This window comes from Castor canadensis, chromosome 8, assembly GCF_047511655.1.
Source record: "Castor canadensis chromosome 8, mCasCan1.hap1v2, whole genome shotgun sequence".
Lineage (NCBI taxonomy): Eukaryota > Metazoa > Chordata > Mammalia > Rodentia > Castoridae > Castor > Castor canadensis.
In genome coordinates, this window is record NC_133393.1 from 27,747,014 (window position 1) to 27,760,057 (window position 13,044).

Below are 13,044 nucleotides of genomic sequence, written 5' to 3' on the forward strand. Positions count from 1 at the left end.
TATTGAGGAAGTCCTTGCCTTTACCTATTAGTTCCAGAGTGTTTTCTGCTCCTTCCTTTAGTAACTTCAGAGTTTCAGTTCTGATGTTTAGGTCCTTGATCCATTTTGAGTTGACACTAGTACAGGGTGATGGACATGGATCTAGATTCTGTTTCTTGCAGATAGATAACCACTTTTCCCAGTAACATTTTTGAAGAGGCTGTCTTTTCTCCATCAGATATTTTTGGCACCTTTGTCAAAAATAAGGTGGGCATAGTTGTGTGGATTCATATCTGGATCTTCTATTCTGTTCCACTGGTCTTCAGGTCTATTTTTATGCCAGTACCATGCTGTTTTTATTGCTATTGCTTTGTAATATAGTTTGAAGTCAGGTATTGTGATACCTCCAGCATTGCTTTTTTTTTGCTGAGTATTGTCTTGGCTATTCGCAGTCTCTTGTCTTTCCAAGTGAATTTTAGAGTAGATTTTTCTATCTCTGTGGTGAGTCAAGAGACTACTTTGAGAACCTACACTCTAATAAATTTGAAAATCATGAAGAAATGGACAGATTTCTAGAAACTTACAACCACCCAAAACTGAACCAAGATGGTATTAATGACATGAATAGATCTATAACACAAAAAGAAATTGAAGCAGCAATCAAGAGAAAAAGAAAAGAAAAAAAGAAAAGTCCAGGACCCAATGGATTCACTGCTTATTCTATCAGATGTTTCAAGAAGAACTAATACTAACTCTCCTTAAACTGTTCCATGAAATAGAAAGGGAAGGAATACTGCCTAACTCATTCTATGAAGCCAATATTACTCTCATCCCAAAACCAGACAAAGACACCTCCAAAAAGGAGAATAATAGAAAAATCCTTAATAAAATAATAGCAAACCAAATCCAACAACACATCAGAAAGATCATTCACCATGACAAGTCGGCTTCATCCCAGAGATGCAGGGATGGTTCAACATACGCAAATCTATAAATGTAATACAGCACATCAATAGAAGCAAAGACAAAAACCACTTGATCATCTCAATAGATGCAGAAAAAGCCTTTGACAAGATCCAACACCATTTCATGATAAAAGCTCTAAGAAAACTAAGAATAGAAGGAATGTACCTCAACATTGTAAAGGCTATTTATGACAAACCTACAGCCAACATCATAATTAATGGTGAAAAACTGAAACCATTTCCCTTAAAATCAGGAACAAGACAAGGGTGCCCACTATCCCCACTCCTATTCAACATAGTACTGGGATGCCTAACCAGAGTGATTAGGCAAGAAGAAGAAATAAAAGGAATACAAATAGGTAAAGAAACTGTCAAAATATCCTTATTTGCAGATGATATGATCCTATACCTTAGAGACCCAAAAAACTCCACCCAAAAACTCTTAGACACCATAAACAGCTACAGTAAGGTGGCAGGATACAAAATCAACCCTCAAAAACCATTAGCTTTTCTATACACCAACAATGAATAAACTGAGAAGAAATATATGGAAACAATTCCATTCACAATAGCCCCCCAAAAAATCAAATACCTTGAAGTAAATTTAACAAAAGATGTGAATGAACTCTACAGGGAGAATTACAAACTCCTGAAGAGAGAGATCGAGGAAGATTACAGAAGATTGAAAGATCTCCCGTGCTCATGGATTGGTAGAATCAGCATAGTAAAAATGGCTATACTACCGAAAGCAATCTACATGTTTAATGTAATTCCCATCAAAATCCCAATGACTTTCACCACAGAGATAGAATTCTTATTTTTATTTGAATCTAGGAATTTCTTAATTTCTTTCCTAATCTTGTCAATGACACATTGAATGTGTTAAAGTGTGTTGGTCAATCTCCATGCATTTGAATGTTTTTTGAGGTTTTCCTTGCTTATGATTTCTAATTTTATTTCATTATGGTCTGCTAGAATACAGGAGATTATTTTGATTTGGGGTGGGGTGATTATTGAGGTTTGTTTTATTACCTACAATGTGATCTGTTATGGAGAAAGTTCCATGGGTTGCTGAGAAAAATGTGTAAACTGCTGCTGTATGATGGAATACTCTATAACGTTTATAGTCCATTTCATTCATGGTATTGCTTAGCTCTAGGATATCTTTGTTAATTTTTTCTCTGAATGTTCTCTTTATTTATGAAGTGGGTTGAGATCTACCACCCTTAGAGTATCTGGTCCTACCTGTTCTTTTATGCTCGGGATTGCTCCTGTTTTATTTAAAGGTGGAGCACGTTTTCACATTCCGATATAATGTATGCCTTTTCTTCACAGAACTTCTCAAAAGACAAGTAAAATATATCTCATGGAAAAAAATACTTTTTTTCTAAGGTATGAAATACATACCCTAGAAATAAGAAGGAATCTTATACAAATAAAATTTTTTAGTAGGTGTTTCCTTCTTCTACCACCAGTATTCTTTTTATATTGAGATTTTTTTTTCTACATTTCTTTGAAAATCCTGATTTCTCACAGTCTAGACATTGCTCACATTTGTGAAATTAGTAATCTATTTTGCTAGAAATCCTTCTTGATTCTGCCCTGAAACTAAAAATACTTTATTTCTCAGTATGTAAGATAGGATACGCTAACATACTGACGTTAAATGATAACGGTCATTTAACACCTCATAAACTTCATTCCATGTATGTATGTGTTGTGTCCATAATCTTAAAACACTTTCTCATAATAAGCCACAATAAAATCAGTCTGTTTTTAAAGTTATTTAGAATGTTTCCAAACTAAATGTATAATATCCCAGTACTATGAGCTGGACTACTGCTGTTCAAAAAGTGGGTCCAGATTTTAGTTGATTCTTACTCAGGATAATGTGATTTTTTTTTTGCAATTAATTGCTCAGTTCTTGATCATACTAAAAGACATGCCAGAAAAATACTAATGCCCCCCTGTTTTTCAGTTTATCTTTACTATACAACATCACATAGAATTCACACTATACAAATTCAACACAGATTTTAAAATATTTTGGTTTTCTTTTATGAATTCTAACTAACTTTATGGCAATATTTTAAATTTGAAGTGTGTCATAGTACATTTGTGTTGCTGTAATTAAATGTCTAGAGAATAGTTAATTTCTAAATAATACTAATGTATTCCTCACAGTTCTGCATGCATGGAGCCTAAAATAAAGACATCAACAGGTTGAAGTTCTGATAAGGACCCAGTCTCAGCCTCCTAGATGGAAACTTCTTGTTTGGCGGGGGTGGGGGGTTATTTTATTTTCTGTTTGCTAAATTGCTTACACAAAGAGTTTTATTGCTATATTTACAGTCACACATATAATGTGTGTAGTTATATTTATCCCCCATTACTATTTCTTAACTCCCTCCCCCTTCTTTAACAGTTTTTTGTTGCTTTCATTATACTATTTCACATATGAACATATATGGATTGAACTTAAGTCCATGTGTTAAGAGCTATTCATTCACATAATGAAAGCAGAAAGACAAATGGGACAAGCTTTGTGTGTCAAGCTTCTTTTAAGGGCCTTAATTCCATTAACAAGGGAGAAAACCTCATCACCTATGATCTCTTTTGTAAATCCTGGTCTGAACACATTAAATCTCACACATAAACTTTAGAGGAGTCACATTTTAAAAACTTCAGGGTGTAAGTCAAGTATTTTAACATTTCTTTCACAGAGCGTACCTACTGGTGAGCATTTACTGAGTATAATCCTTGTCTAACATGATTAGAAAGAATACAAGACGTATGCTATATTTTACAAAAAGAACATATAACATAAGATTTATGAGACAAGAAAGAATTAGAGAAACCATACAAACCTAATCTAAATCTTTAATAATACCATTTGATGGCTACCAAATATCACTTAGAAATAAAAAATACTCCTCACCAGTTTCCCTAACACTCCTTTCACATCCTTATTCCTCAGGGTGTAGAGTGAAGGGATTGAGTGTAGGAGTCACCACTCCATAGAGCAGAGCCATGACCTTGGGTTGGTCCCTTGTGATGGAGCAGGGGGACTGAAGGTACATGCTAATAGCTGGGCCATAAAATAAAAGAACTACAATGAGATGAGAGGAACATGTCCCAAAGGCCTTTTTAATTCCTGCAGAGGATTTGATCCTCAATATAGCACATCCAATACTAGCACAGGAGGCAAGAATTAAGCATAGAGGAACAGCTATTATAAAAATGCATATCACAGAAAGTGCGAGTTCATTAACCTTCTTTTCACCACAGGCAGTCTTTATCAGAGTTGGCATCTCACACACCAGTGATCCAGCTTATTGATGCCACACAATGGCAATTGTAGTGTAAGAGTGGCTTCTGAGAAAGCATAGGTCATTCCACCCAGCCACACAATGGACACTAAAAGGATGCAGATGCGCTGATTCATGATGAGGGTGTAGTGCAGAGGTCTGCAGATGGCCACATAGCAATCAAAAGACATAATGACCAAGAGTAGACTTTCTGCAGCCCCCATAATGGTGTATAAATAAAGCTGAATTACACACCCAGTATAGCTCATTGCTTTGGTGGAGCTGCTCAGGTTACATAACATTTGAGGTACGATGCTCATGGTATAACATATGTCCAAAAAGGAGAAGTTGGTGAGGAAGAAATACATGGGGCTGTGGAGCCGGGGGTCTAACTTGGACACCAAAATGATGGTGATGTTTCCCATAATGGCTATGGGGTAGCTAATCAGAAGAATAATGAGTAGAGGAAGCTCCAGCCAAGGACGGTCAGTAAAGCCTAGTAGAATGAACTCTTCAGGGTGGCTTTCATTAATTAGTGTCATCATCTTCAATTTGTTTCACATACAGTAAGATGGTGACAAAGGTAGAAATATGAGGGATTCTAAAACATAATTATGCATTTTTCATGTAAATGTGGAGGTGAGGTACAATAAATTGTGCTGAAAATAATATAAAGGGCATGGAACAAGGTGACTCCATTTCTCTTCATGAGCCCTAAATTAAAGGGAATTTCCTTCAACCAGCAAGCTTAACATTCTGAAACTCCATTATTCTCTTCTGTATAATAAAGCTGATACTATCTTCCTGGAGTTTATGTGGATTAAACAGAAAGTAGAAGTGTTTTCAGGTGCTCCAATTATTGATTTTAAATTTTGGCTTGCACAAAAATCAGCTGAATAAGTTGTTAAAATGAAGAGCTTTTTGGTTTCTATCTCCAGGCATCTGATGTGGTGTGGGGTGATGACTCAGATGGTCCATTTTCAGGAATGCTGCTGTAAGACATTACTGAAATATTAAGGAGAAATAAGTATTGTGGTAGCAGTAACAGCAAGAGTAGAAACCCTGGAGATAGAAGAATTATTAAGAAAGCCACAGTTAGCATCAATTAGTCAGCAGATAATTATATCATCTCTATGGATAGTAAGACACCATTGGTGTTAAACAATCTATCTTAACTATTTGGAATTAACCAGGAAAATTAAACACTTTGTTGTTGAGACAGAGTCTTCCTGTACTCCCCCACACTGGCCTGGAAATCCTGAATTTAAGTGATCCTCCCTCCTTAACTTCTGAGTAGCCAGTAGAAGTATTAAAGGCATATGGCATAATGTCTGACTTACTTTTTATACCAATTTTCTGAATTGTAATTTGAGGGACTTGGGCTACAATGCCATATTTTCCTCCATAACCAAGGATTACTTTTGTGTATTTTTATTATATAATTACTTAGGTCAAACTTTGAGCATTGATCATTCAACATTAAGTTTTATTAAATTTATACATCTCATGGGCATTTTCCTTTACTGAGTGGGCTTAAATATGAACTAGGATAGTAATCAGTGCTCCACTGATTATATTCAGCTACAGATACAGTTCTGAAGGGTAGGCAACTGTGCTAGAAGAGTCAATTTCCCATTTAAGTCCCAGAGATTTATTAAAATCCACAAACTAGTTTACAGTTTTATAGTCTACCCATTCCATTATTTTTTAACTAAAAGTTGCATAGAAAATAACAAATCCACACTCTTGAGTATAACAGACTTTTCAAAAAGATAAATTCTTTTAAGAATTGGGAAGGTTGGTTTATATTATTCTTTTCTTTTAGGAATGAAGAGTCATGAAATTCACAATCATCTGTGAGGTGGAGGATATTCAGATAGGAAGTTAAGATAGGATCTCTGTAACAGCATTCTGAATTACTCTTAGAGCCAATTAGTAGTTAAGAGTTCCAGACTACATTACAACGAACAGCTGTGATATATCCTTAAATCCTCAAAGCCAACCTGTGAGGTGTGACAGAAAGAAAATTACCCAGAGCTAAGATGGAAACCATGCCCTTGATTATATACCATCTTGGACAAGTATGCAATCATAGTGACAAAAAGATTCCAACTAATCCTCCCTTGAACCCTGTGTCAAACACTCCAGTAAGCTTATTTCACCCATTAAAACTCTTAGTATCTACCCAAACTTTAATGAAATAAGGAATTTTTAGTATTCATGTTTTAAGACATTGTTAATCACTCATTCCTGTAGTCTGCTAATAACTGGAGAACCTCTAATGATCGAAAAGCAATCAATGTCTTAAACGAGGTAGTGAGATATTGAGACTATAAGCTCTGAGTTTCAAGATTCTATAGAAAGCACTTGAACTCTAGAGTTGTTTCCTGAATGACTGTGACATTCGGTTGACATTATTTCAAATGTTACATGAACAAAGAGAATTTAGGAATGTATCCTGACCAAAATTTTTCATGTGAAAATTTTATGTTGTAAATGGGATATTAAATAAGTATTTATGCACTAATGAAACTCTTAACATAGTATTAAGATAATCTGCCCACATTTATAAATAATTTCAGGATAAGATATCTACTGTATATTCATTTACAGCGTCATATGCATATCTGATTATTTGGACGGTCCTCGAATTTGAATTCAAACCTTTGTGCTTACCAGGTACTCTATCACTTGTGTCCTTTTTGCTTTGGTTTTTTTTGGTTTTTTTTGTAATAGAATCTCTCATTTAAGTCCTGGCCAGCATAGACTACAAAATTCCTATGCATACTATCCACCTACCTCGGATGACATCATGTACCACCATGTCCAGCTTTTTATCGATTGAGCTGGGGTCTTGCCAACTTTTGCTGAACTGGTCTTGAATGGTGATCCTCCCAAGTGATGATGATTAAAAACATGAGCCACTGCACTTAACCCATATTTAATGTTTTTCACAATATACCATCCTTCAATATTTTATAGTAACTTAGATTTGGTATTCCCTGGATTCATCCATAATTAATCTTATCTAGCTCTAAGTACAACATTCATTCCAGTATTCTTTCAGCATTTTCATTAAATTTGTATTATTTGAAATTCATTGAGCTTGTGAGTTTTGATCACCCCTGTTAAAAGATGCAATTCCACTCAATTTAGTTATAGATCTAAGGTCTTTTATTCACAATTCATAAATCAGAGAGCCTCTTTTCTACAAAATGGAATAAAACCCCCTCCAGACAATAGCAGAAACATGAACGTTGTAAGGTGGAAACAAGAGAACAGAATAGAAAAATAACTCATTGGGTAACATCACCTACTTAGGGTTGCTTTCTGGAAGAATTGGAGCAAAGAGGACTTCTTTATTACACAGAATTAAGTAGACTGCATTCACCTGTTTTCAAGAAAATCTGATCTGTTTGGGGATCTGTTTGTTTTCTTAAGGTTTCAGTGTTAATGTGTGGCATTTAGCATCAGTGACTTTTCTCCAACATTCTGGTTATTTCCCTAAAGAAACTACAGCAGACATGCCTAACACATATTATTTGCTCCAAAGTACATTTAAGCTTTCTAAATCTTTCGTCTTTTCCATGAAATTCTCCTAAAGTTTCATTATTTTTACTTCTTGGAATTTATGGCTTTTGAAACTTCTCCTTCCAATAGATTCCATCAGTATTTCACTACATAGTGATCTGTTTGCCCACAAATATTTAAAGTCACTTAAAGCATCATACTTTGTTCCTTTTGACATCCCCTTACTACCTCCACTCATAGCCTCAATGTAGTACATATTATCATATACAGTATTTTATTTAGAGTTTCTTCACCCTTTAGTTTACATATAAAATTACACACAAAGAAATTGTTATTTTTTTATCTGACACCAAAACATCTAGATACAACACATCAAGTCAATCCATGAAATTGTGACTATAAAGTGTTTCACATGATATACTCATTTGACTGAATGAAGGCTTTCTACTTTTCTCAGGTATTTAATATCTGTGAGATATTGTATTTATTGCAATTTAAATGCCTTTAAGTTTGGTTTAAATGACAGACTGAGAGAGAGACATTAATTACAATTAGACAAGTCCTAGAACCACTGAACTCAGTATTTCCAAAGTTTAGAAAAGGCTTCCTGAAACAAAGTGCTAGGGAGCACATGAATATTAGGCAACGTGAGCTACACACTTTACATTCCCTGAGAACGCATGACTTTGAAAATGTATCTTATTGTTTACTTTATTTTGAAAAATATAACTTGGTGAGAAGGTATTATGAGGGAATTCATTCCAATTTTTCAAACTGAAGAGGATGGAGAAAGTGTTGTAAGCAGATGAATATTTAAGAATTACAATCAAAATTCTTAGTTTTTCTCTTGATACAGGTACCAAAAAGAAAAAAGTATGCATTGGGAAGGCAATGGTAGAAAACATCAGGAATGCTTTGTGAGCGTGCTATTTGTGTATAGTTCCTCAGACCTCTTGGGCATTGTGTTTCACAGCCCACTCATTTATTTTTCTCCCAGATGATTTAGCAGACAATTTTCCTTGGGATCCATTTCCTTATGGAAATGCTCCTGGTATAGAATTAGTTACCAAATCATTATAGCTTGGTAGCAAGTCTCTTGTGGTTTTAGTTGTACCATACAATAAACTCTTTCAATTTCTCTATATGTTGCACACTAATTTTAAATAACATGGAATAATAATTTTAAATAACATGGAATCGTCCATTGTTCTGAGAAATTTTTCCAGGACTCCTAAGGGATAGGAAATGTGTGTATGCTCAAGTTTATTATGTAAAATGACATAACATTTGCATCTAAATCACTCATATTGTCCTATGCACTTTATATCATCTCTCAGTTACTTGTAGTAACTAATGCAATGTCAATATATGGTAAATAGGGAATAATGACAAAAAAATCTGCATGCTCCATACATGCACACCCATTTTAAGGCTATCTACATAGTGCACAATCTAGACTGAGATGCATCCTAAGGACAGGGATAGCCTACTGTACAATTAAATAGAAAAATAAATAGGGAACTATTAAATGTGAGCTAAATTGAGTAAATTGTTTTGAGAAATTTGAATATAAAAATCCTCTAATATTGTACTTCATTATTCTGGGAATGTATCAATAATGTTTAATTATTTCTAATAACCAAGGTAAACATGTACAAAAATAGATTTAAAAAGAGAAGAAAAATTCTGAAAATAATTTTTCCAAAGATAAGCAACAAGTGATACTTAAAATGAAAACTTCAAAATACTTAACATTTCAATCACATAAAGAATGGCTCTATCTATCTATCTATGTGTCTATCTTCCTTCACCATATTCACTCTCTCTAAAACACACACACAAACACACACACACACACACACACACACACACACATTATCCAGATGTGTAAGATTTTAAGACATAGATAGGAGGATCACTGTCTGAATGCAAGACCCTATCTGAAAAAGATCTAAAGCATAAAGGGCTAACTGCCCAGGTGAAGTGGTAGTGCTCTTCCTAGCAGGCACAAAGCCCTGCCACAGTACTCCCAGGAGGAGGAGGGGGTTGGGGAAGAGGGGGATAGAAGAAACGAAGAAAGGGAGGGAGGGGGGAAGTGGCAGGGAAGAAAGTAGAGAGGGAGGGAAAGAAAAGAAAGAAGGAGAAAAAGGAAGGAGAATAAGAAAAAAACTCAAAAAATTAAAAACAGAACTGCAATATGATTCAGCAAACTACTGGGTATGCATCTGAAGAAAATGATGTACTATGTGAAAGAATTGTCTGAATATTATGAGACAGGAATCCAGAGTCTAGGGAGATCTGGGCTTATGCTTTTATGATAAATCTTTCTTGCTAATTGGGATCCCATTAACTGATTCCAAGGGCAGTGCCCCCAAAGGCCTACTTGCCTCATTCTAAGCCCCACCTCTTAAATGTTTGACCTCTTCAACAGCATTAAACTGGAACCAACCTCTACCACAAGAACCTTTGGAGGACACACTCAAACCACACCTAAACCATAACACAATACTATGTTCAACAGAAGTAGTGAATGAGGACATCCTGTCTTGTTACAGAGCTTAGATCTTAGCTTTCTCCTTTTGGTATCATGGTAACTGTGGATTTCTCACACATGGCCTTTATTGTATTGAGATGCAATCCCTCTACACCAAATTTAATGAGATTTTTATCATGATGGGATGTTCAATTTTATAAAAAAATTTTGTATGCATTCATTCTTCTAAATCAATCATACATATATTCATTTGTATATGCCAACCACTTTCCTACCTGCCTAGGATGAAACCCATTTGGGTGATTTATCATTTTAATGTATTGTTGAATTCTTGGGATATAGTTCCTTGTGGAAATGCCTTTAGTACAGAATCAGTTACCAAGTTAATATAGCTTGGTAGCAAGTCTTTTGTGGTTTTAGTTGTATCATAAAATAAACTCATTCAATTTCTCTGTATGTTGCACACTAATTTTAAATAATGCAGAATTGCCCCTTGTTATGGGAAATTTTTCCAGGACTCCTAGGGGATAGGAAATGTGTGTTTGCTCAAGTTTATTATGTGAAGTGACATAATATTTGCATCTAAATCACTCATATTGTCCTATGTACTTTATATCATCTCTAGATTACTTATAGTAACTAATGCAATGTAAATGTATGGTAAATAGGGAATAATGACCAAAAAAATCTGCATGTTCCATACATGTACAACCATTTTAGGGCTATCTACATAGTATACAATCTGTGTTTGTTATCAATGTTTCACTTAGAATTTCTGTACTATGTTCCTCAGGGATACTTGTCTGTTAACTTTTTTGTGTGCTTTTTTCTACTTTAGATATCATAGTAATATTGACATCAAATTAAAAGCTTCATAGGAGCTTCAACCATTAGTATTTCTGTTATACTAATTTTGGTTTTAATTTGTTCCTGTATTCTGGTTCTTAGAGGTGAAATTTTACATTAAGACCATTCTTCTTATTTTTCCGATAGGCATTTAATAGTATACATTTCTCTCCTAGAAGTACTTTTCCTGACTTCCATAGGTTTTTTCTGTCTTATTTCTGTTTTCATTTCTCTCAGAAATTTTTAACTTCCTTTTTAATTTCCTCCTTAGCCTATTGATTGCCCTATTTGTACAGTTTCCAAAGTTCCTCCTGTTATGGATTTTAAGATTTAATCCTTTGTGGGCAGAAAAGGTACTTGATATATTTTAATTTTTAAATTTGTTAAGATTTGATTTGTAGCCTAACATGTGATCACTCTTGAAGGATGTTCCATCTGCAATTGAGAACAAAGTACATTATGAAGCTGTGGCAGGAAAAGTTCTGCAAATGACTCTTAGGTCCATATAATTTAACATCTGTTTAGTATCAAGTTTTTTCCCCTCTTCATTTATTCTTTTATGGATAATTGAGTTCCAAGTCCCTGCTTTTTTAAATGACTTAAAGTTATTTGAAAATACACAAAAACAGGAAAAAGCATAATTTGACCAAAGCAAAATTATATACAAGAAATAAAATCTCTTATTATATCATTAAAATTTATAGCTCTCAGAGTTAATCAGTGTTTCTCATGATTCTTCTTATATGTATGTGTATATTTTAAGAAAACACCAAAAAAGTATTAATTTAATGAACATTAAGTATTTTTTATGTATGACCTTACTATATGTTTTATTAACATACATTTATAATACAAAGGGATTATTGTGATAATCTCAGAGATTATCACAAGTACAATGTACTTTGTTTTTTATTTGCATGTAATAGTTGTACATAGGGGATACATTATGACATTTACATAGGTGCTTATAATATATCTTAATTAGATTCACCCCCTCCATCATTCTGCCTCATCCCCCTCCCCATTTTTAGAACAATTTCAACAGTTTTCATTGTTCTACTTTCATACACATATACAAAGTGTATTCACCGTATTCACCATCCTTCACCCTCTCCTGTTACCGTACCCATCTCGCTGGTACTCACTCATGGACAGGACCTTTTGCCTTCCTGTCCTTCATTTTTTATGTTATATTGATTGTTCCAGAGGGTTTAGTCTTGGTATTTCACACACACGATTGATCAATCAGATAGGTAGATAGATAGATAACTACCTATTAGATATATATTGCTTTAATCCAATTAACCCTCCTCCATTACTTACTCTTTCTCTACTGTCCTGTTCCTCTATTATTCAGTGCATTTTGCTATACTGTTTTCATACACAGATGCATTGTACTTCAATATTATTCACTGTCTAAATAACATTTTTTTCCTCTCTCACTTCCCTGAAGTCCACTGAGACAGACCCACCATAACAATCATATTATCTGTTGTTCTCTCTCTCATCATATAAGTATTTTTGTATGCATTTATGCCTTGTAGTTCTACCTTCCACATACACATATGGAGGAACAAATATGACCTTTGTCTTTTTGAGCCTGACTTACTTGACTTAACATGATGATCTGCAGTTCCATCCATTTATCTACAAACAACATAATTTCGCACTTCTTTATGGCTGAATACTACTCCATGGGGTGTGTGTATGTGTGTGTGTGTGTGTGTGTGTGTGTGTGTGTAGATAGATAGATAGATAGATAGATAGATAGATAGATAACATTTTCTTAATCCACTCATCAGTTATAGGGTATCTGGGGTATTTCCAAAGCTTACCTATTATGAATAGTGCTGCAATAAATGTGGCATGCAAGTGTCTCTACTGTATACAGGTTCACATTCCTTTAAGCATATGCCCAGAA

General features: G+C 34.4%; 1 pseudogene; it reads right to left on the bottom strand.

Moving 5' to 3' along the window:
• Positions 1–3,858: 3,858 nt before the first annotated feature.
• Positions 3,859–4,794, bottom strand: LOC109680984 (olfactory receptor 2B6-like; annotated as a pseudogene).
• Positions 4,795–13,044: the final 8,250 nt, after the last annotated feature.